The 26,202-nt window shown below is 43.6% G+C and overlaps 1 pseudogene; it reads right to left on the bottom strand.

The window, feature by feature from the left end:
- Positions 1 to 924: 924 nt before the first annotated feature.
- Positions 925 to 26,202, bottom strand: part of LOC148136332 (putative G protein-coupled receptor 139) — a 61,262-nt pseudogene continuing 35,984 nt past the window's right edge.

Genomic DNA, 26,202 nt, shown 5'->3' with positions numbered 1-26,202 from the left:
TCGCCCCTCTCTCTCATGATGTCATCCCGTCTCTCTCTCTCTACCTCCCTCTCCCCCTCACCCTCTCTCTCTCTCCCCCTCTGTCTATCCCCGCTCCTTCACTCTCTCCACCGTCTCTCACTCTCGATCCCCCTCCCTCGGTGTCTCTCTCTCTCCCCGCCTCCCTCTGTTTCTCACTGACTGAATCTCTCTCCCTCCTGCCCCTCCCTCCCTCTCTGAAACACTATGTCTCCCTAATTCTTCCCTCTCCCTCTAACCCAGAGTCTGGGGCTGGGGTTGGTGGTGAGGCTGTCTGTAGGTGGTGGGGGTGGGATATGGGAGGAGGTCGGAGGGAATATAGGGGAGACACGGAATTGCGGCAGGGAGACAGAGACGGCATGAGAGAGAAAGGGGTTGGGGGAGATGAAAGAGTGGAGTCAGGTGAAGAAACCTGGGGTGTGAGAGAGGGGGGATGAGGGAGAGTGTTCAGAAAGATAGTGTGTGCTGAATAAAGAGAGAGACATAATTGAGTAGAAAGAGTGGGGGAGAGGAAATGGGGAGGCAAGGCTGCAGGAAGGGGACAGAGGGAGTGAAACCCAGCTCCTGAGTTCAGGGCGCGGTGCCTCCCCTTCCCTGAGGAGCAGGACTCGGGGCTGGATCTGTCTCTCTCCAGCTCAGCTTCTCCAACACAAAGACACACAACAACATCGTTCATCTGCTGCTCGGCACGCTTTAATCAACATTTGTATTGTTTACAAATGGAAGTGATAGATACAGTCAGTGTAATCGTGCCCCGAGTTGTGAGAAACATTGAAATGTTTCCCTGTAACCCCACTGTGGGATAAGGATGGACAAACCAGCGCTACCCTCAGTCTGTTTCCATAGCGACAGGCTGCTCCATCGCTGAAACACTGAACTCAAATGAGAAAATCCAGGATGGATTGATTAATGAGGGAATTTGATTGATGGATGGATTTGGGTGAAGGGATATTTCAGCACATTCTTCAGCTGCTGCCTGAACTTAGTCTGGGTCACGGCATAAATCGCGGTGTTTGTGCAGCAACTGAGGAGCTGCAGCATGAAGCCCAGTTCCTGCACAAAGCGATGGAGGTACACAGGGGTATCCACAATCCAATCCATCCGACTCCATATAGAATACAGCATTAACGTTGACCATAACAGGATGAAATTGGCCGAGATCACAAACACTAAAATGATGGATTTTTTTCGGTTTCTCATTTCAGTGTCAGACTGAGCGTCCCCATTGTTGTGAGCGCGGAGTCTCCTGCGGGCTCTGCTGGTCGCTGAAATGTGTCTGACGGTGAGATCATTGAGCAGCAGAATCAGGAGAAATGGGACACACGGGGTTAGAATGTTGTGGGGGAACTCAATTGTGACCCAAACACTGGATAACAGAACAGCGACTGTTATATCACAAAACCAGGGGCGGTTCACCAGCCGATAATGAGCCTTGAACATAAAATACCAGGAAATGTTCTTTAAACAGCTCACCACAGTCACTGTTCCCAGAACCACAGCCGACGTTTTCTCACTGCAATATTTACTTTTCAGCTTCTGGCAACAAATGGCCACAAACCGATCAAAGGTGAAAGTGACGGTGAACCAGACAGAGCAGTCAGTGGCTGCATAAAGCAAGAATGCGTGGATATTACACACGGGGACGGAGTCCATCAGGAAATAAAACTGTTCCCGATAAACAATGGGAATGTGTCTCAGTATCAGGTCGAGGATAATGACCAGGAGATCTGCTGCTGCCATGGCACCCAGGTAACATCTGACACATGGAGACAATCCACAATCTTTATAAAGCAGGACGTAGATGGTCACTACGTTAACTGTGAGGAAGGAAAACACACCCATTATCCATCAGCCTGGAGGAAAAGGGACCCGTTTGATTGGGAACCCAGTGAGATTTTCAAATGTGTCCCTGTCTTCAGGGATTTAGTAAAATAATTGGAGCTCAAATAATAAATGGGAAGGTTTGAATTACTGACAAAAATATGACATAAACCACAAGAAGCTCTCCATCCCCAAATACACAGAGACACATGCATAAGGACAGATAGTTTCTAGAACATTCCCACACACTCGATCACTCGAGAGCAGACACAGGTCACTCCTTCCCAGTTCCTAATACGGAGGGAGGAAACGTTGCTGTCCTGAAGGATTCTCTCCCAGATTCCTGAAGAGAAACGGAGTTTGGGAATTTCTGTATTTTGTTCTAAATTGTGGTCGATCCTGTGTCGTGAAGAAATGTAAACGCATGGAAAACATATCCACCCATTTAACTGCTTGAGGGGCCTTAAGAATAGTGTCTCCTTCTCCCTGGAACGGGATCTCTTCCCTCGGGATCTTATCGTTTGTTCAATTCACTGACTTCCGGCCGTTCACAAACAAGGTCGGGGACAGAATGTTCCGGGGAATGTCAATTATAGAATGTTGGGAACAAAACGTTCCGGGGAATGACAGTTATAGAATGTCGGGGACAGAACGTTCCGGGGAACTCCTTGACCTGTCCATCACCTTTCCCCCCTACCCACCCCACCAACCTGATGTACTGTACATGGACACACTGTAATATTAATGGGGTGAGAGACGGAGGGTCCAGTCACAGGAATGGGAACTAAAGGCATTGTCAGATCAGCTGAAATGGTTAGATATAACACATTCTCAATCCACCTCACAGAACCAGCCCAGACACCATCAACCCAGAGGAGATATCAGTTCACCGTGGAACAATGTACATACCAGGCTAATGTACTGCTCATTACAACCCAGCAATCTGTCCAGATTCATTCATTGCACTTGTCAAGACAATCCAGCAATCTGTCCAGCGTGGAACACTGCAGAGATCATGTCACAGCACTTATCTTCAAACGCAGACTAGACATCTGTCCAGTTTGGGAAGCTGGGATTGAGACAGAAAAGCTGCAGATGCTGGAGTCCAAAGTAGACAGACAGGAAGCTGGGAGAACACAGCAAACCAGACAGCATCAGGAGGTAGAGAGGCTGACATTTCGGGTGAAACCGTTCTGTAAGAGTCCTGAAGGAGGGCTACACCAGAAACATCAGATTCTACACCTCCTGATGCTGCCTGGATTGCTGTGTTCCTCCAGCAAGTATTCAGCATGGGAAGCAATGCAGATCACACCCATGCATTGATCTATAACCCCGGACTAGATATCTGTCCAGCACTGGGAGCTGTGCAGACCACAGCGGTGCATTGATCTAAAAACCCGGGCTAGATATCTGTCCAGCACGGGGAGCTGTGCAGACCACAACAGACACTTATGTGTAAACCTGAAACAAATATCCATCCAGCATGGGGAGCTGCACAGACCACATCATTGTCTGACCAGCACAGCGACCTGTGCAGTGGTCACCCATGAATTCATCTGTAAACCAGGAGCAGTTACCCTCTCAGCATGTAGGACTGTGTACATCACCCCAGTGCATTGATCTGTAAACCAGGAGCAGTTACGCTCCCAGCATGCAGAGCTGTGTACCCCACCCCAGTGCATTGATCTGTAAACCAGGAGCAGTTACCCTCCCAGCATGCAGAGCTGTGTACCCCACCCCAGTGCATTGATCTGTAAACCAGGAGCAGTTACCCTCCAGCATGCAGAGCTGTTTACCCCACCCCAGTGCATTGATCAGTAAACCAGGAGCAGTTATCCTCCCAGCATGCAGAGCTGTGTACCCCACCCCAGTGCATTGATCTGTAAACCAGGAACAGTTACCCTCCCAGCATGCAGAGCTGTGTACCCCACCCCAGTGCATTGATCAGTAAACCAGGAGAGTTATCCTCCCAGCATGTAGGACTGTGTACACCACCCCAGTTCATTGCTCAGTAACACTGTGTTAGATCTCTGCCCAGTGTGGGGAAACTTGCAGCCCATACTGGAAGTGGCGGGATGTGCAGCTCCCACCCATTTACAGATCCATATCTACATTGTGCCATGACAAAGGGGTGCTGTGGGTGTGAACATCACTGCCAGAGAGAGATGGCAGGCGAATCAGTTTAAATGTCACCACATGGGAGGGTTTTGGGAAATAGACAGAGATGGGGAGACTGAGAGACAGTGTCATGGAAGGATGTGTTCCCAGGTTGCAGAATGCTGAAATGTAGACACTTCGATAGCATCCTTGAACATGAGCCAGTCTTCCCAAGAAACATGGGAAAAAAGGATGTCAGATGAAAAAAACAGCTGCTGTGTGGTTTTGAAATTATGTTTATGTAATTTTAATAAGTGTCTTTTTGAAACAGTACATTGCTGTAGAGTTGGAGTCGGGTAATAAGCTGTTAAGAGAAATGGGGTCTCAGAGTTGTGAATAGTTGACGTAAAATGTTCACTTTCAGAGTAAAAGATATAAATTGATATTTTTCTTTAAATAGTGGAATTTGGGAGTTCTCCGTCACTCATATTTTAAAATTGCTGTCTGTGTATCTGTGTGTCTGTGTTGGGCAGATCTGGCAGTCTCTGTGGTGCTTAAAGTGATACAATGCCACCTTCTGCTGGCCTCCCCACGCCACTGCACAGACATTGGCAGAGGGTGAAAACCAACAGGGATTAATTTAGAGAGGGGGAGGGAGAGGGCAGCTGCTCACAGCACCATCCAAACTGATGTCTTATCCTTGGACTGATCTAAAAGTCCTTTAAACGTTGTAACTGTCCTTGCTTTCACCACTCCCTCAGGAAGATCATTCCACACCCAAGCCAGATTCTGTCTAAAATAATTACCTCATGATTTTTGTAAATCTTTTTCGTCACACCTTAAAATATCCCTCAGTTTTGAATCCCCAACTCGAGGGAAAAGACATCAGCCCTTCAGTTTATCTGTACCTCTCATTATTTTATAAACCTCTGTAAAGTTACCCCTTAATCTCATGCTCTCCAGTGAAAACGATCCCAGCCTACCCAACCTCTCCTTATAGCTCAATCCCTCCATTCCCAAAAACATTCAGGTTAATCTCTTCTGAACCCTCTCCAGCTTAATAATATCAAGGTCAATAATGTCAAAGTGAATAGTCAAGGTGCTTTCTAAGGGTACGGGGAGTCCAAAACTAGAGGACATAGGCTTAAGGTGAGAGGGGAACATTTAAAAGTCACCTAAGGGGCAGTTTTTTCACACAGAGTGAGGTGTGCCGAAAGAATGAGCGGGCAGGGTGACCAGACTGGACACAGTATTCCAGAAGAGGTCTCACCAATGTCCTGTACAACCTCAACATGACGTCCCAATTCCGAAACTCAAAGGTCTGACCTATGAAGACAAGTGTGTTAAACACCTTCTTAACCACACTATCTTCATGAGATGCAAATTTTAATGAATTAAACCTGACGGCCTTGGTCTCTGTACTACAGCACTGCCAAAGGCTCTACTTTTAATTGTATAGGTCCTGTTCTTGTTTGATTTACCAAATCCAATTCCTCTCAATAATCCAAACTAAACTGAATCTGCCACTCCTCACCCCAGTGTGTGCTGTTACTACCTACTCACCTTTCCCGTTTAATTTTAAAATTCCCTCCCCATCTCCAAGAAGCCTGCACACTCCGGCCTTGATTTTCACAAAGACCATGACCTTGGTTTGCCTTGTGTGGTTAGGGGGAGGAGGGACAGATTGCAAACGCAGTCAGTGGGGAGGAGAGGCTGGACAGTAATCAGCGGCCTGGTATCATTTCATGATCTTAGGAAGAGGGCAACACCTGAGAGTTGGGTAAAACTGATCGGTGTTTTGGGGGCAGAAATTATGCTTTTTCTTCGTCTGTGGTGTTCAGTGATAAAAATCTATTCGAGACCCTTCATTGGGCAGACTGTTACTGCAGGATTTCTTTACCTAATATTGTAGATTTCAGATAATAGCGATTAAAGACGTTCATAGTTAATTTCGATGGCACAGCATGTGCACTCAACATCACACAGTTGGGACAAATATTGTTCATTTGTTTAAGAATACAAAATGTTTTGTGTAGCTCAGTAATGGTAACCTGATTATTATAAATCCACACCGAGCTGAAATCTGGCACTTAAAATATGATCCAAAATCTGGGTATGGTAGAGTAGTGAGTAGTGTCCCTGCCCCTGAGCCAGAGCTCTGGATTTGATTCCAATTCCTGAACTTGTGTGATAGTGTTCCTAGCTCTGGACTAGAAGGCATGTATTCATGTCCTGCCTGTTGCAGAGATATATCACAACATGTCAGAACAGGCTGATGAACAAACAGACAGGAAAATAATATTACAGCTTTATGGGTATTGCTGAGTGATGCTAGTGTCCCTACCTCCGCGTACAAAGGTTTAGGTGTAAATCCCACAGAAGTGTCTCATGATACATCTGAACAAACTGATTGAAACGGGTTTAGAATTGTGACCCGATGGAGAAGGAAGAGGTGTCGGTATTGCATTTCAGAATTTAGGCCCTGGATGACTGAAAGTGCAGCCATTCGTGTTGATTAGAGTCTCATTTCACATCAATAAAGGTTTATAAAATCAGAATGATCTGCCTCCACTGCTCATATATAAAGTGTTTCCCTGTACTGAAGTACACCTGGCAATAAATCAAACCAATCAATCCTGGGTAAAGAATGGAATTTCTCTCCCTGTCAATGTCTCTTTTGGAAATAAGTGATCGCTGCCACTCCTCGTGTTTCAGCATCGCCATTTCTTCACCTCACACATCTCTACAGATGAAACACTCAGCTTCTTCACTCTATCCTCATGTTACCATCACCCGTGTCTGTGTTAAGGAGATCATTCCTTACAAAGGAGATCAAATCTGTACAGAGTGCCCCAAATGCTCTGTCAGCAAGGCTCTATAATAGCAGGAAGATGGCTTTACTTATGTACTCGAATCATCTTACAATGAAGCACAGAATACCATTGACTGCACTCATTCCTTACACAGGGTTTGATTCAGAGCAGTCAGCATAAACTTATGAGTAGGCTGTCATGCTTCCCAAATTTGTTCGAGTTCTCTGATTAAGTGACCAAGAAGGTTGACGAGGGCAGAGCGGTAAACGTAGTCTCTATGGATTCCAGTAAGGCCTTTGATAAGTTTCCACATGGCAGCCTGCTCTGTAAGGTTACATCGTGTGGAATGCTGGGGAAACTGGCCAATTGAGTACACAGTTGACTTGATGGTGGGAAGCAGAGGGTTCAGTGGAAGGATGCTTCTCAGAATGGAGGCTGGGTCCATAGCTGTTTGTTATCTATGATTTGGTTGTGAATGTATAAGCCATGATTAGTAAGTTTTTAGATGAGATTAAAATAAATGGTAGCGTGATCAGTGAGGAAGTTTATCAGAAATTGCAACAGGACTTTAATCACGTGGGGAAGTGGACCGAAAATTGGCAAGGGGAAATTAATATAGATGTGTGAGGTCTTACATTTTGGAAACTCAAATTAAGTTAGGAGTTTCACGGTGAATGGGAGCCTACACCCTACAGGGTGTAGTCGGCAGAGAGACCTTGGCGTTCAGGTGCACGGTTCCCTGAGAGTGGAATGACAGGTAGACAGGGCAGTGAAGAAGGCTTTTGGCACACTGACCTTCATCAGACAGGATATTGAGTATAGAAGTTGGGAATTTAGTTACACAGGACTTTGGTAAGGCCGCACTTGGAGTATTGTGTTCAGTTTTATCATCTTTGTTATAGGGAGGATGTTATGAAATTAGAAAGAGTGATGAAGAAATTTACAAGGACGTTGCTGGGACCCAACGGCCTGAGTTATATGGAGAGGTTGGACAAGCTAGGAACTTTTTTTTAGAGTGAAGGAGACTGAGGGGGGATCTTATAGAGCTGTATAAGATCATGAGGGATATGGATAGGGTGAATGCTCTCAGTCTTTTCCAAAGTTTAAAGAAACGAGGACGAGATGGGATGAGTTTAAGGTTAGAGGGGAAGGAATGAAAGGGAACCTGAGGGGCTGGTTCCCTTTACACAGAGGCTGATATGGGGATGAGCTACCAGCAAATGTGGTTGAGGGGTGCATTAACAACATCTCAAAAGCATTTGGATAAATATGTGGATAGGAAAGGATATGGGCCAACTTCAGGGAAATGGGGTGAGTGTGGATGGACATTTGCAAGTTGGAGTCGAACCCTTCTGTTAATTAAAACCAAACACCCAGAAAAGCTCGCCTCACCTCGTAATCTGTTAAAATACGAGCGACACAAATGTCCTACATTCCACTACTTAAACAAAAAATAACAAGTTAGTTTCTTAACTTTAATAGTGAACACGAAATAACAACTATTCACAAATCCAAGCCCCGCTTGTCTTAGCTACTTACTATCTGACTCCAACTCTGTAAAAATATGTTGTTCCAACAACCCACATTTTAAAACTTCCAATCTCAAGACCACACAGACTCAATCTTCCCCGCTGTGTTCACTCTTCCAGCTCATGATCTCCCTGGGTCATGTTTTGTTCACTGCAAGTCGGTTTGACATGAACATGTATCTTTGATAGAGACGGTTTGAGATGGTCAGTGAGCACTTCTGCTCTGCAGTCGTTACTCTGCTGTTGGATGGCAGTGGCTCTCCCTCTAGTGTTCAAAATGCTGGGTTCATATACTCCCCATGGTACAATAATTCTCATAACTTGATTGCTTTCCAGGTGTCCAAACAATAATATTCAAATTCCGTTGGCTTCTGGTATCCTGAGCGTTATTTAAACTCCTTGATTGCATTTGAATTGCTATCAAAACAGCAACCAAAACTCTGGTATCGATATCCCAGCTAATTGCTACATTTGGAACAGTCTGACCTTTACCTGGCATCTGTGGCTGTACTTTCTATTCAGCAAAACCTGTTCTCTCTTAAAGTGACCTGACATGCTTTCACCTTCATAACATCTCCCCCATTCAGGCAAAAAAAAATGAACCAACAGAATGAAAAGATAGCTTCCTTTCTTTTCCTCTAATTCTTAATCCCATATTTATGAAATACAAAAGTATTAATCTCAGTTATACCATTCATATTAATTCTGCACACATATATAACACTGGAATAAGTCAAATTTTAACTGCAATTCTTCCTTTAATTTCACGATAACACATCTGCTGTAACATTTTTACGACCCACAGCATACCCTTTTTTTCAGTTGAATGTCAGTAACATAAGACTCCAATGAAATAGTCTCATATTTTGGTCTTAAAATATCCCCCCCAAAATACGAGAGGATTGCCGTTGTTGTCCACAACTGTCTCTGACAATTTGTTTGTCATGTAAACATTAAATTACTGTCAGGCCAGTACGAAACTTAATCATTCTTTTTCAAAAATGGGGATGTTGTATTTATTTCTGGTGGATATTGAGCTTTTTCGACAAGTTGCCAATTGGCCATTCAATCCCATCTAGGAGAAAATGAGGACTGCAGATGGTGGAGATCAGACCTGAAAAATGTGTTGCTGGAAAAGCGCAGCAGGTCAGGCAGCATCCAAGGTTTTCCTGAAGAAGGGCTCATGCCCGAAACGTTGATTCTCCTGCTCCTTGGGTTCTGCCTTACCTGCTGCGCTTTTCCAGCAACACATTTTTCAGCTCATTCAATTCCATCATAATCTTTCTGCATCAATACATCTCTGACCCCAATATCCCGAGCATCAGACACAATTTTCAAAAGGATTCAAAATATTTGGCGTAGCTAAAACTGGTGTGGTGATTAAACCTGCTTTAAAATTCTCAAATGCCTCCTGGCATTGTTCTGTCTACCACAATTCTGTGGTCTTCTTTAATAAATCCAGCAGTGGTGACAATACGCTGCTGAAATTTGGAATAAACTTCCGATAGAATCCACTCAGTTCGAAAAACCGAAGCACCTCTTTCTTCGAGGATGGTCGTGAAATTCCTCAAAGCCCTTCGTCTTTGTGGTCCAGGGCGTCAACCTTCCATGTCCAATGTAATGTCCCAAGAACATCACCCCTGCCTTTGTGAATTCTGTTTTCTTTAAGTTATTACCAAGTTTGCTTCTTGTAATCTTTCAACATGCTCTGCCAACTGTAACATGTGAGCTTTCAATCACTTGCTAAAGATCACTACATCATACAGACAAACTGCACAATTTGTTCATCTGGCCACAAATCTGTTCCTGTGCCTTAATTGTGGTTGGAGCATTATTCATTCACATGACATACTCAATAACGTTTTTGTCTTATCTGGTATCTCTACCACGTAGTTTAATTGATTCAACAGTTTTTTTTTATTTGAAAGCGGCCATTAAACCTGGCTTTGAAGTGATGTCCCACCACTGCTGGCAACACTAATACATCATCTCCACCGACTTTACTCTACGTCGCGCCCACTTCAGGTGCTATTTAGCTAACTCACTGACTCAATTTAATTTCTCCCTCACCTCACATGCATAATCCAAGTGTGAGACCTCCGACTTCGATCCTGTCAATTTATATTTAACAAATTTCAAAGGACCTCTCACTTCATGTATAAATATTGACTAAAAGGAAGTAAACTGAGGAGATTGATTTGGGGCATCTTCGATGATAAGCAATTTAATGGGACACTTTTATCCCAATCATTTGGCCAATCCTGACAGTTTGCTGTTAACATGGTCTTCAGTGTCTGATGCTAACTTTCCAATGCTGTCTGGGATTCAGGATGGGGTGCACTTGATTTGAAGTGCTGTATGCCTAAGCTATCCATGATTTCCTTGAACAGCTGAGCATTAAAATGAGAACCTTGGCCTGACTGAATCTCTCTGTGTCGCCCACACCGAGTAAAGAAAGCTACCATCCCCCCCATCTCCCGTTTTGAGACAAATACCTTGCATCTGTTAAACAATGAAAAACACTCTGTGTAGTTCAGTAATGTTAAACAGATTTTAAGAAATCCCATACCGAGCTGAAAGCTGGCATCTAAAATGTGACCTAAAGTCTGGGCATAGTTTAGATCTTGTTGCATGGGCAGTACCTGTGCCTCTGAGCCAGAAACCGGGATTTGATTCCAAATACAAATTTCTGTGGTAGTGTCCCTCGTCCTGGACCAAACGGTCTGGATTCAAGTCTTGCCTATTGCGGAGGTGTGTCACAGCATGTCAAGACAGTCTGATGAGCACACCGGAGAATCATGTTGTAGCTTTAGGGACTACTGCTGAGTGGTGCTCGTGTCCTTATCTCCGGGTAACAAGTTTCAGGTACAAATTCCACAGAGAAGCTTCATAATACGTCTAGACAAACTGAGTAAATGGTGTTAGAATTGTGTCTTGATGGAGAAGGAAGAGGTCTCAGTATTGACTTTCAGAATTTAGGCCCAGGGAAGACTGTGAGCACAGACATTCGTGTTGGTTGGGATCACATTTCGCAGCAGTAGTGGTTTATAAAATCATAGCTGCCATGGATAGGGTGAGTAGTCAAGGTTTCTTCCCAGGGTAGGGGCGGCCAAACGTAGAGGCCATTGGTTGAAAGTGAGAGGGGAAAGATTTGGAAGAGGCCTAAGCGGCACTATTTCACGCAGAGGAATGAGCTATCAAAGGGAGTGGTGGAGGCTGATCCAATTACAACATTTGAAAGGCATCTGGATGCTGACAGACCTGCTGAGTTTTTGCAGCAATTTCTGCATTTGTTAAAAAATAAGATGCCTTCATTTTAACACAGGTACTCTGAATGCATAAACATTTCAAAATTTTTAAATGACATATAAACACATTTCAAATTGACTATTTTTTGCTAAGGAAAAAGCAGTAACGATGTACCCACATGGAGCAGGGAATGTGATGTAGAAATAGTTTGGACAATGTTCAATGAAACCTCATATGGTCCAGTTTGGCTGAGGATGATATTATCGTGTGACTCAACTCAGAGATGAAGAAAATGTGATCTGCCCGAGAAGGAGTGGCCTCTCCTGCACTCTCTCCCTCAGTGTTTCTCCTGTCAGCAATGTGTGCAAGCCAAAAAAAGACATGTGCATGAATAGGCTGAATAGTCACAGTCTGTTTGCCAGGATAAGGTGTCAAAATCAAGAGGGGATAGGTAGAAGGCGAGCGGGGAATAATTTAGAACGAAACTTTTGCACGAAGTGCAAATGTTTCACGCAGAGTGTGGAGTTTGCAGAAAGTGCTGTCAGAGGAAGTGGTGAAGGTGATGTAATTGTACATTTAAAAAGTGTCTGAAAGACGCGGGATACTGGCCACATGTTGGCAAATGGGACAAGATCAGATTTGGTTATCTGGTGGGATTGAACAGATTGGACTAATAGGTCTGTTTCCATGCTGCATGACTCTTTGATTCTATAAGAGTGATGAGGAGAAAATCTGAAACGACCTTTCAAGTCAGAATTCTCTTCACTGGAAGTTTATCGTACCTGTATGTTCACATTGATTCTAGGCTGAGTTTGTTAAGCACTTGACAGGGAATTGTGCCACGGATAATAGGATATGGACAGGAAAGTGGGGCTGAAAGCACAGCCTGATCAGCTACAATCTTAGTGCCTGGTGGAGAAGGGTCAAAGTGTCTAATGCTCTCCAGTTCCATGTTCCATTCAGCCCCTGAAACCTGCTAGACAGGAGCAGTTGGAGGCCACGTATTGCTATCTCCTGGTGCAGAGAAACCAGGAATACCATTCAGCCCCTCAGTATTGTCACACACGGTTTGAAGTGATCTGTGAAATGTAATTTAAAAACCCAGGCTGGGTATGAAAGAGGCCCCCCATCTCTCTTTACAGGGCTTCCCCTTTCTGCAAATTGTGCTTCATTTGTTGGTCATGTTGTAGACCCAGAACTGTGAATACAGCCCCCCATACCTCATCCAGAAATGGCTCACATCGCTGACTGCAACGTTCAACAACCGCCAGTCCAGGAAAATAACACCCACTAACCTTCCAACAACAGAATGTGAGAACATCAGAAGCAGGGGCAGGACGCTCATCCCCCTCGAGCCTGCCTTGCCCTTCACTAAGATCATGGCTGATCTGCTCTTGGTCTGAAATCCTCTTCAATGTCCAAATCATCATAGCCCTTAAATCTCTGTCAGGTCAAATTCAGCTACCCCTTCTTTAAAAAACTTTGTCATCCAACTTTCCTAACATGATGAAAAAGCAAATTGCTGACATTCAATACCGTCTGTTTTAAATAAGCACTCCCTGCACCAATACCATGACGTATTGCTATGAACATGTGATATGAACACAAAGTTTCAGAAAACAGTGACTGGCCCTGATATCAAGGCAGTGCTTGGCTGAGGATGACGTCAAGAAGTTAATCAAAATTTGGATTTGTTTGAGGATCGGCGTTAACTCCCCACTGGTTGGAGTCAATCAGAGGAAAATGGAAGGTGTTTGAGGTGTGTGGATGTCCATTATCTCAGTTCCGGGACATCTCTGTGGGAGATCCTCAGGTTAGCTTCCTCTTCACAAACATCTTCAGCTGCTTCATCAATGTCATTCCCCCATCATAAGGTCAGAAGGGGTGATGTTTCTTGAAGATTATTCAATGTTCACAACAATGTGTCGCCCCGTCAGCTCCTGAAGCAGCCTGTGTCCATGTGCAGCAAGACCGAGACAATATACTGTGAAAGTATATGTAGCATTCACGTAACAATACTGCGAGATGCTGCTTAATCCCACAGGGACCGGAGGAATTCATTCAGCATCTCAAGCTCACAGGAATATGAGGAAGCCATTCAGCCCATTGACAATACTGAGCAAGAAGAGGGATAGCCCATTCAGACCCTCCTGCCTATTACACAAGGAGTCCAGTGTTATGGAACAGGCCAGAGCTCCTTAAAAATATTTTGTCGTGGTAGTTTACATCCAACCATTATGTTACTCTAAAGGCAAATATAACAACTGGTTCAGATGTAATGCGATTGGTGAAACTACTTGATGTTAAGTAAAACAGTTTATTTGAGCACTATCATTAAAATATAATCAAAGAAAGAGTAAATTAGAAAAACAACACAATTCAAAATCTTTTTATGTATAGATATTTTTATTGAAAATGTAATATATTTTTACAAGATTACAAATAAAAAAGGTATAAACATTGATATACAATTAAATCTTAACTGCATAATAGCCAAAATCTATCAAACAAAAGAAGAGATACCGAAAAGGAAAAAAGAAGGTAAAACTCAACTAACTACTAATCTAACCTACAAATAACCAGAGTGTATGATTAAATCGCTTACATTACTAAAAAGAATAAACGACGGATAGCACAGAAATTGAGTAGTAAAGTACATGCTCGGAATGTGTTAACATCAGATCGTAACAAAACCCGTATTCGTGCGGTAATCCTCTCCAAATGGCCTCCGGGCCAGCCAGGTTCGTTGTCTTAATTCATAAAAGCCCTTGATAGAATGTCCGAAGTATCTGTATCTGTGTAATTCAAGAAGGGCTGCCAGATTTTATGTTTGTAAGGAAGTCAAGGGGAATATATTCCAGGATTATTCGGTGCCAATTCGAAAGTCCAGGAGGGCCTTCAGTCACCCAGTTTACCATAATATTTTTCCTTGCACAGAAAGAGAGAATGGAAAATAATCTCTTCCCGTGCACATCCAGGGAGGGTAATCTCGAAAAGCCCAAAAGGAGCGCAGAATAGTATCTACAATCCTATTAATAACTAACTGTACCAATATAGTCAGATACCATAAACACAACCACTTGGCAAAAAAAAAACAAATTCTCACAGACAGTTCTCCAGGAGGGAAAAAAATCATCTATTAAAAAAATGTCAGCGACTGTAGCAGCCAGGAGATAGTCACTGAAGCTTATAACTCTGTGGAGAACCCAATAGTTTCTGATGTTACTGCGAAACCAAAACCCAGAGATCCTAATCTGTGAAAGTTGACCACACCCATTCAGGATGCATTACAATTGACCCAAGGCCCCCCTCGCTGTTTACTCTGTGGCCTTAACTAACCATCTTGGTAACGATCGTTCAATCTGTGTCTTAAAAGAAACCAGGACAAAATAATGTCTTAAAGCTGCAGCATCATCATGCTCGTCAGCAAATCGAGCTGTCAAACAGGAACCATTAGCCATGTCCAATCGGACGAGGAAGAAGCCATTCAGCGCCTTGAGTCACTTCCACCAGAAAAGGAGGAGGCCATTCTGCCCCTTGAGTCACTCACACATGGACAGAAGGAGGAGACCATTCAGCCCCTCAACGCTCTTACACAGGGACAGAATGAGGTAATCAATGCTGATTCCTGATGAAACGCGTATGCCCAAAACATCGATTCTTCTGCCACTCGGATGCTGCCTGACCTGCTGTGCTTTTCCAGCACCACACTCCCATCTCTGATTTCCAGCATCTGCAGTCCTCACTGTCTCCTAATTGATGCTTTAACATAATGACCAAGTGGATCAGAGGCTGCACAGACAGATTGCTCCAGGTTGTTCCTCCTGGCTCCGTTGCTTATGATACACACGTGGGACTTTAACGTGCTTTTCTCGTGGTGAGCAGGGAAGTAAAATGCTTTGTGTGAAATCTCAAGGAGGCACCTTCCATCTCCGAGAAAACAGCCTGGTGTTCTCTTCTCTATGTAGGGCGGAAGCTGGTGGGAAAAGCTACTTGTTTCAGAAGGAAGATATTGTGGCTGCTGTTGAGGATTGTGAATAACCTGACGTTCAGTGCAGGGCCACACACTGACTGGTATTAATATGGGGAGAGTTAATTAAGGCTTAGAAACAATTAGGAAAGCCATATTAAACTGAATAATGGACACTCTAAGTTCAAATAATGCTGATCTTGTTCATGTTGATCTTGTCTAGTGCACGTCCTGTTCAGTGTAACCTGCACGCCATACTCTGTCCAAGTCATGATCTGTCTGGTCATGCTTACCATGATTTGCCTCCACTGCTCATAAATAAAGTGTTTCCCTGTACTGAGGTGCACTTGACAATAAATCAAACCAATCAATCCTGGTTAAAGTATGGAATTTCTCACCCTATCAACGTCTCTTCTGGAAATAAGTGATTGCAACCAATCCTCAAGTTTCAGTGCAACCATTTCTATTCTCTCATAGCTCTATATATCCAACATTCAGTTTCTTCTCTATCATTTCATGATACAAAAATCGGTGTCTATGGTAAGGAGATCATTCCTTACAAAGACGATCAAATCTGTAGAGATTGCCTCAAATACTCTATCTGCAAGGATTCATAATTGTATTAAGATGGTTTTGTTTAGATTCTTGAATCAGTCGACATAGAGAGCAGTAGACGTATTCTGTATAGATTTCAGTCAGGCCTTTGATTAGGTTCCACATGATAGGCTGCTCTAGAAGTTTGGATCGCATAGAATGCAGGGGAGCAGGCAAATTGGATGCACAATTGGCTTGATGTTAGGAAGGAGAGGTTAATAGTGGAAAGATGTTTGTAGGACTGGAGGCCTGTAACTTTTTATTCATTCTCTGGATGAGGGCATTGCTGGATAAGCAGCAGTAATTGCCCATCTTAATTGCCCATAGGGCCGATAAGGGTCAAGCAGATTGTTGTGGGCCTGGAGTCACATGGAGGTCAGACCAGGTAAAGGATGGAATTTTCCTTACCTGAAGGATATTAGTGAACTAGTGGAGAATCTCAGGGGAAAGTGCTGGGCTCATTACTGTTTGTTATCTCTTACCAATGATTAGAATGAGATTGTAACAAGCATGATGATTAAATTTGCAGATGAGATCAAAATATTCAGTATCATGGACAGTGAGGAAGGTTATCAAGAAATGAAGCAAGACCCTGATCAACTGGGGAAGTGGACCGAGAAATGGCAAAGGGAGTTTAACATAGAAAGGTGTGAGGTCTTGCAATTTGGAAAATCAAATCAAGGTAGGTGTTTCATGGTGAATGGTAGTTCCTTAAAGGGGTAGTGGACAGAGAGACTTTGAAGTTCAGGTTCACGATTCTCTGAATGTGGAGTCACAGGGAGACAGAAGGCTTTTGGCATACTGGCCTTCATCAGTCAGGGCATTGAGTATGGAAGTTTGGACGTTATGTCGCAGGTATACAAACATTGGCGGGACTGCACTTGAAGTATTGTGTTCAGGTTTTGTCATTTTGTTATAGGAAGGGTGTTATTAAACTAGAAAGAATGCGGAAGAAATTTACAAGGATGTTGCCACAACCCAATGGCCTGAGTTAAACGGAGAATTTGGATATCATTGGAATTCTTTACATCAGAGGAGACTGAATGGGGAACTAGTAGAGGTATATAAGATCATGTGGGGCATCGATATGGTGAATGCTCTCAGTCTTTTTCCAAGTTTTGGAGAATCAAGGACGAGAGGGCATCAGTTTAAGGTTAGATGGAAGGTGAAAAGGGAACTTGAGGGGTACCCTTTTACACAGAGACTGGTACGCAGATGTAAAGAGCTGCTCAAGGATGTATTCGAGGGGGGTACATCAACAACATTAAAAATGCATTCGGACAAATATGTGGATAGGAAATGAAGGATGTGGAACAAGTGCAAGGAAATGGGGTTAGTGTGGAAGGACATTTACGACGTGGAGCTCGACCCCTTCTGTTAATTAAAGCAAACACCCAGAAAAGCTCACTATGCCACTTAATTTGTTAAAATATGCGTGACAAAACTCCAACATTCCACTATTTAAAAAAAAACAATTTAGTTTCTTAAGTTTAATAGTGATCACTAGCAGCAACTATTCACAAATACAAGACACCCTTTTCTTAACTGATTACTAACTGACTCCAACTCGAAAAAAAACACTGTTCTTGTAACCCACGAATTAAACATTACATTCAATTAATCTCAGGACCACACATGCTTTGTCTCATCCGCTGTCTTCACTCTTCCAGGTGCTGATATCCATAGGTCACCTTTTTGTTTAACTGCAACTAGGTTTTGTATGAAAAGGTATCTTTGATAGAGATTGTTTTAGATGACCAGTTACCTCTCCGGCTCCACAGCAGTTTCTCTCTGTCTTGTGTTCAAAGTGCTAGGTGTATATACTCCCCATGACACATTAAATTCTCATAATTTGATTGGTGTCCACGCGTCAAAACAATGACATCCAAATTCTATTGGCTTCTGTTATCCTGGGCATTATTTTAAACTAATTGTGATCAAAACAGCAACCAGAACTCACGTATCTATTTACCAGCCAATTGTTGCATTTGGAAAAGCCTTACCATTAGCTGGCAGCTCTGGCTGTACGTTATATTCAGCAAAACCCATTCTGTCTTAAAGTGACAAGACATGCTTTCAGCTGCATAGCATTCCCCCACACCGCAGGAAAAAAAAAGAAGCATCAGAATGAAAAGATGGCTTCATTTCTTTTCCTGTAATTCTGAAGCCCAAAACTACGAAATGGAAAAATAATTAACTTACTCCTTTGTATTAATTCTGCACACATATGTAACATTGGAATATGTCAAATCTTATCTGCAAGTTTTCCTTTCAATCTGCGATAACACATGCGCTACCACAGTTTTACAGCCCACAACGTATATATTTTGGCAGTTAAAAGTTGGTAATATCAGACTCTAATGAAATATTCTCATATCTTAGTCTTTAAATCTTTCAAAAAATGCAAAAGGATTGTAATTTTTATACATTCATCTCCGACAACCCGTTTGTCACATAAACAATAACATATTGTCTGGCCAGTACCCAACTCAATAATCCTTTTTTACTAGTGGAGCATTTTCTTTCCGGTGGGTGTTCGGTTTTTTTTTATATAGGTAGCCAATTGGACATTCCATTCCATTCTCATGTTCCTGCATTCATACATCTCCAACACCTATATCGCTTCTAACAATCGCAATTTTAAAGACTTTCAAAATATTTGTTGTAGCTAAAACTGGTGCAGTGGTTAATGCTGCTTTGGAATTTTCAAATGCCTGTTGGAATTGTTCTATACACCAAAATGTTGTGTCCTTTTTTAGTAAACCCACGACGCTGCTGAAGTTGGAACAAACTTCCAATGGAATCTACTCAGTCCCCAAAATCGAGGATGGTTGTGGAAATATCTCAAAGCCCTTCGTCTTTGTGTTCCATGAGGTCAACCTTCCATGCACACTGTAATGTCCTAAGAACGTTGCCTCTGTCTTCACAAATTCTGTTTTCTTTTTGTTTTTTTTTTATCAGTTTTCCTTTTTGTAATCGTTCAACGAGCTCTGCCGACTGTAACATGTGATCTTTCCATGCCTTCCATCTAACTGATAAACTGCAAAATTTGTTAATCTGGCTACGACTCTGTTCATGAGTCTTTGGAATGTGGCTGGTGCATTATTCATTCAACGTATTCACATGACATACCTGCTACCTTTTTTTATATCCAGCATCTTTACTAGATAGTTTACCTGACTCTACTTTTTACTCCATTTGGAAGCGGACACCAAACCTGGCTTTGAAGGGATTCCCTACCACTGGTGGTATCCCCACCGAGAAAAAAACCATCAAATTTCATAGTTTTTATCTGCCACTTGCTTCATTCTATGCTGTGCCCTCTTCCAGTGTTGTTTAGCTAACTCACATACTCTATTTAATCGCTCCCTCACCTCAGTTACATAACCCAACTGTGAGATCTCCTACTCCCGTCCTGTTAATTTCTCTTTAATTAATTCCAAAGCCCTCTCACTTCAATCCGAATATTTACTCAAAGGGAGCAAACTGAGTAGAGTCGTTCGGGTAATCTCTAATGGCAAACAATTTAATGGGACACCTTTATCCCAATCATTTGACCAATCTTGACAGTACGCTGTTAACATGGTCTTCTGCGTCTGATGCCAACTTTCCAATGCTCCCTGCAATTCAGGATGGGACGCACTTGATTTGAAGTGTTATATGCCTAAGCTATCCATGATTTACTTAAACAGCCGAGCAGTAAAATGACTCCCTTGGACTGACGGAAACTCTCTGGGTAGGCCGTACTGAGTAAAGAAAGCTACAAAACCCTCCACCATCCTTTTTGCCTTTATACTCTGTAATAGAATTGCCTCTGGTAATCTGACAGACACATCCATTATGGTCAGCAAATATTGGTTTCCACTATTATTTTAGAAAGGGTCCTACACAACTAATGATAACCCACGTGAAAGGTCCGTCGAATGCATGAATTGGCAACAAAGGTTCTGGTTTTCGTCCTCCCTGTGGCTTACCTACCATTCGGCATGTATGACACATACGGCAAAAAATAATCACGTCCTTGTGCATTCCAGGCCAGTAGAAATGCTTTTGTACCTGAGCCTGAGTCTTCCAGCTGACCTCCTGCAGTTATACCTCGATAATCTCCTGCAGGTAGATCATGTGATATCCGTAACACGTTGTGTCTGTACGCGACCACCAGCACAATCTGTTTAAGTTTGGCCCATTTCTCCTCTGCACTAACCTACCGTGATCTCCATTTTCATTTGGATTCTGTCTTTAATTTGGTAACGCTCGACAATATATTCTGATTCCTTTTCTGAGTGTGCATTAATTTATGTAAATTTCTGTTGTAAGGCCATTAGCCTTTCAGGACTAAACACCTCTGCCTGACCCTCTGCCTCTTCATGCACCATTACATGAAACAGCCAGATAATTAAATTTCCACTCCTTTGTCTTTCTTTTTTTACTTTTTTGCTTCTTGCTTTAACCTATGACAGTGGGATCTTGTTATTACACAGTCTGGAAAATTTCCTGGTTATTTGTCTTTTAACTCCTCAATTTCCTGGTCTTCCTTCGACTTCTCCACCACAAAAGGTGTCACTCCCACCTTGGCTCTTGCTAAATTGTTCTCAAGAATAAAACGATATTTCTGAATCTGATGGTCTTTCACTCACTCCCACTGTTACGTCCCAAATCTAGATTTGGATCTCCAATCTGATTTTACACAGGGGAGCACTACATTTCTGTTCCCATTCCACAAATGATCAGTCTGAGGTAGCATGTCAGAAAGAGTTCAAATGCGTTCATCACTTACTTTTAGAGGCTGAGAGAATGTGAGGACTACAGATGCTGGAGATCACAGTTGAAAGGTGTGGCGCTGAAAAAGCACAGCAGGTCCAGCAGCAGCTGAGGAGCAGGAGAATCCATATTTCAAGCACAAACCCTTCATAAGGAAACTGTGGAATGGGGGAAAGGTTCTGAGAGATATACAGGAGGGTGGGGTGGAGCTAGGCGGAAGGTAGCTTGAAAGGTGATAGGTAGATGCAGGCGGGGGGGTGATGATGAGAGGTCAGAGGGCAGGGTGAAGCAGATAGGTTGTAGGACAGGTGGGCATCAACTGCTACGTCACCAGTTTCCAATTCTCACCTCTCCCAATCTCATCCTGGATCCAACCATTCAACTCAGCATCGCCCTCTTCAACTCTCCTGACTGTCAAACTTCCTTCCCACATGTCCACTTCACCCTCCTCTCCGGCTATCACAATCACTCACACCTTCCTTTTCTTATCATCTTCTCAGTGACCTTCACCCCAGCCCCACCTCTACCCTCCTATTTATCTTTTACCCCCCTTCTCCCCCGTCCACGCCACTTTCCAGATGAAGAGCTTTTGCCTGATATGTCGATGTTCAGCTGCTGCCTGAACTGTTGTGCTTTATCAGCGACACACGTTTGGAATATTCGAGACTGAGCAGATCCCATATTTCGCAAAATTATACCTTGTTGTCCTTCTCTCTGTGTTCCTTCTGAGTAAACCTTACCCACAAAGTTGAATTCTTTATACAAATCAGGTACTAACTCCATACCCACCCCGTGCCTTGCCTGTGCATTCTCTTGCAGCTCCTCAACTTTTCTTGGGGTATCCTTTATTACTTCCAGTAATGTCACTGGCTTAGTCTCTTTTCCCACAGTGCCTTTCTTTCACGACTAGATTGTGACTTTGTGTGTCCCACCTATGGCAGTGAAGAGACCTTTTCTCAGTGCGATTCTTAAACCACCTGCACTGTAATTCGAGATATTCCACTCCAGTATTGTGAAAACACCTGAGGCCTTTCATTGCCTTTCAACCCTCTTGGGCTTCAATATTAACCTAAATAAACCATTCTCAATATGCTCTCAATCTTTGTTGTGTAGAGTAAAATCTCCACTTCTCCCAGTTTCCATCCGTCACAGGAGGAAGATCCCATCGGAAGATAAGTTGCAGCTCCTCCACCAATGCATATTGACTTGGCATCTCTGCCACTCTTCTACTTCTTGAACTTCCTGTTCATTCGCATGAACTCTGATCATCTCTAGAAGTGAGTGTTGAAATCCCTCCAGCAGAATGATCTGTCTCAGAACCTTACATGTCTTGTCTATTTTTCAGGCCTATGTCCATCTATCAAAACTACTATGTTTAACTTTTTCAAACTCAACATAATTCTGACCTGGTTCCATCATTATGTTTCTGAACCGCTCTCTATATACTTCTGGTATCAATTCATAGACATTCAAAATCGCCTGTTTGACATCTGCATAACCTCTTGACCGTGCTGCACACACCTCGCTCGCTCGGCCTACCATCCTAGTCTCAACTAGCATTGTCGACATGTTCTCTGACCACTCCATTCATCTTTCCAAATTTTCAAATGAAATAACAAATGCAACCACATTTTACTTAACAAAATATGGCAATGATTTAACATAGTTATATATATGTGTCTCTGTATGTGTGTGTGTGTGTGTGTGTATATATATATATATCCCTACCTTCTATTTTAATGTAACCTTGACTCTGCTGACGAATTCGCAACATCTCAAGTTCAGATTCTCTCTTTCTTTTTCCTCTCTCTCTTCTCTTCTACCTCACTTTCTCTTTCTTATCTTTTTCTTTTTGTCTCCCTTTATAATCTTCTAATTCCAGTTACCGCATTTGGAATCTTTTCTTTTCTAACTACTGCAGTCACTGTCAGTTTCTCCAGTACACCAAGTGCTTGACCAACTCCATTGCAATTTCTGCTTTCCTTTTGTCCCTGGTTAAACCCAATTCTAATCTATTTGCTAATTCTAAATGTACACCCTTCCTCTGTCTTTCTAAGCTTTCTTGGCAAATTGGGAATCATTTTCAAACCCCAGAACCTCTTTAGCAGTGTTAAGTCCCATTTCTCTCTTTTTTCATTTAATCATCAACAAGTAACTAAAATGAAACAAATTTTCTGACCTAAGTTTATTTAAAGATCTCTGACAATAATTGCCAAGTGTTGGAATCTGCTGAGACCTTTTGTACCCCTAATCTGTTCAGTTCTGTACCAATCCACAATGACAAGCCCCCAAATTGTTATGACATCGACGTCGAACCCATCTGATAATAAAAACCAAACATAAAAAAATCACCTCGCCTACTAATCTATTAAAACATGAGTGACAGAGAACTCCCACATTCCACCATTCAAAGAAAAATTACAATATATTTTATGAACACGAACAGTGAACACCAGAGGGGTGTTTTTTTTTTCTCTTTCACTCTCTCTTCACAGAAAGAGCGGGAGCACCAGGGGGAAGTGACGACGACCAGAGGGGCAGCCGGGAAGGAAAGCGGTGAGTATTTATACTCACCCTTCGAAGCCGTCGGTCATTTCCAGTGCGAGCAGCAGCGAAGGTAAGACCGTTTGGTTTTAAAAGTGCTTACTGGTAGCGGGCAGCGGTGTTTTTTTGTTCTCTTTCACTCTCTCTTCACAGAAAGAGCGGGAGCACCAGGGGGAAGTGACGACGACCAGAGGGGCAGCCGGGAAGGAAAGCGGTGAGTATTTATACTCACCCTTCGAAGCCGTCGGTCATTTCCAGTGCGAGCAGCAGCGAAGGTAAGACCGTTTGGTTTTAAAAGTGCTTACCGGCAGCGGGCAGCGGTGTTTTTTTTTTTCTCTTTCACTTTCTCTTCACAGAAAGAGCGGGAGCACCAGGGGGAAGTGACGACGACCAGAGGGGCAGCCGGGAAGGAAAGCGGTGAGTATTTATACTCACCCTTCGAAGCTGTCGGTCATTTCCAGTGCGAGCAGCAGCGAAGGTAAGACCGTTTGGTTTTAAAAGTGCTTACCGGTAGCGGGCAGCGGTGTTTTTTGGTTTTTTTTCTTTTTTTTTCTCTTTCACTCTCTCTTCACAGAAAGAGCGGGAGCACCAGGGGGAAGTGACGACGACCAGAGGGGCAGCCGAGACCCGGAAGCAGTTTGTGTAAGCTTACCTGGGTAGGATTTTTCCCCCTTCAAAGCGCGAAGGAGAGGAACCCGAGGCATTACACGGGTATTGCCTCCCACCCGCCCTCCTCCTCTCACCTAATAATAACACCTGTTGTGGTAAGTAGGTAAGTGCTGAATTTTGCTTGTTGTATTCTTTAGACCCAGTTTTTTTTAAATAAAAGTGAGCTTTAGAGGGATGGCAGTGAAGGCAGTGCAATGTTCCTCCTGCAACATGTATGAGGTGAGGGATGCCATCGACGTCCCTGCCGATTACACTTGCAGGAAGTGCACCCATCTCCAGCTCCTCCAAGACCGTGTTAGGGAACTGGAGCTGGAGTTGGATGAACTTCGGATCATTCGGGAGGCAGAGGGGGTCATAGATCAGAGTTATAGGGAAGTAGTAACTCCAAAGATGGCAGATAGATGGGTGACAGTGAGGGGGACTGGGAGGAAGCAGCCAGTGCAGGGACCCCAGAAGGGAAGGGTGAAGAAGAGGAGAGCAGTAATAATTGGGGACTCGATAGTTCGGGGCACAGATAGGCGGTTTTGTGGGAACGAGAGAGACTCACGTTTGGTATGTTGCCTCCCAGGTGCAAGGGTACGTGATGTCTCTGATCGTGTTTTCCGGGTCCTGGAGGGGGAGGGGGAGCAGCCCGAAGTCGTGGTCCATATTGGCACCAACGACATAGGTAGGAGGAGTGCCGAGGATGTTAGACAGGCTTTCAGGGAGCTAGGTTGGAAGCTCAGAGTTAGAACGAACAGAGTTGTTGTCTCTGGTTTGTTACCCGTGCCACGTGATAGAGATTCGAGGAATAGGGAAAGAGAACACTTAAATGCGTGGCTACAGGGATGGTGCAGGAGGGAGGGATTCCGGTTTTTGGATAACTGGGGTTCTTTCTGGGGACGGTGGGACCTCTATAAACAGGATGGTCTACACCTGAACCTGAGGGGCACCAGTATCCTTGGGGGGAGGTTTGCTAGTGCTCTTGGGGGGGGGTTTAAACTAACTCTGCAGGGGCATGGGAACCCAGATTGTAGCTTCAGGGTGCAGGGCCTGGAGTGTAGGGAGGTTAGGAACATGGCATCAATTTCCAAGGAGGGTGCCTGTAAACAGGAAAGTGGCTTGAAGTGTGTATACTTCAATGCAAGAAGTATACGAAATAAGGTAGGTGAACTTGCAGCGTGGGTTGGTACCTGGGACTTCGATGTTGTGGCTATTACGGAGACATGGCTAGAACAGGGACAGGATTGGCTGTTGCAGGTTCCAGGATTTAAATGTTTTAGTTGGGTCAGAGGTGGGGGTAAAAGAGGGGGAGGTGTGGCATTGCTTGTCAAAGATAGTATTACAGTGGTGGAAAGGACGATGGATGAGGACTTGCCATCTGAGGTAGTTTGGGCTGAGGTTAAGAATAGGAAAGGTGAGGTCACCCTGTTAGGAGTCTTTTACAGGCCTCCTAATAGTCCTAGAATCATTGAAGAAAGGATAGGGAAGGTGATTCAGGAGATGAGTGACAGTAATAGGGTGGTTGTTATGGGGGACTTTAACTTTCCTGATATTGATTGGGAAAGCTATAGCTCAAGTTCGTTAGATGGGTCAGTGTTTGTTCAATGTGTGCAGGAGAGTTTCCTGACACAATATGTAGACAGGCCAACAAGAGGTGAGGCCATACTGGATTTGGTTCTGGGTAACGAACCAGGCCAGGTGTTAGAATTAGAGGTAGGTGAACACTTTGGGGATAGTGACCATAATTCGGTGATTTTTACTCTCGTGATGGAGAGGGATAAGTGTGTACTACAGGGCAAGAGTTATAGCTGGGGTCAGGGAAATTATGATGCGGTGAGGCATGACTTAGGATGTGTGGCTTGGAAAAGTAGACTCCAAGGCAAGAGTGTAAATGATATGTGGAGCTTGTTCAAGGAGCAACTATTGAGTGTCCTTGATAATTATGTACCTGTCAGGCAGGGAGGAAAGGGTCGTGCGAGGGAGCCGTGGTTTAATAAGGAATTGGAATCCTTTGTTAAATGGAAGAGGGCGGCCTATCTCAAGATGAGACGTGAAGGTTCAATTGGGGCGATTGAGAGTTATAGGGTAGCCAGGAAGGACCTGAAGAGAGAGCTAAGAGCAGCAAGGAGGGGACATGAAAGGTCCTTAGTCGGTA

Source organism: Chiloscyllium plagiosum, unplaced genomic scaffold (assembly GCF_037043375.1).
Source record: "Chiloscyllium plagiosum isolate Xiang-an unplaced genomic scaffold, Cpla_swu_hap1 HiC_scaffold_46, whole genome shotgun sequence".
NCBI lineage: Eukaryota > Metazoa > Chordata > Chondrichthyes > Orectolobiformes > Hemiscylliidae > Chiloscyllium > Chiloscyllium plagiosum.
The sequence above is the reverse complement of the archived record's forward strand: the minus strand, read 5'-3'. Positions and strand labels throughout refer to the sequence as shown.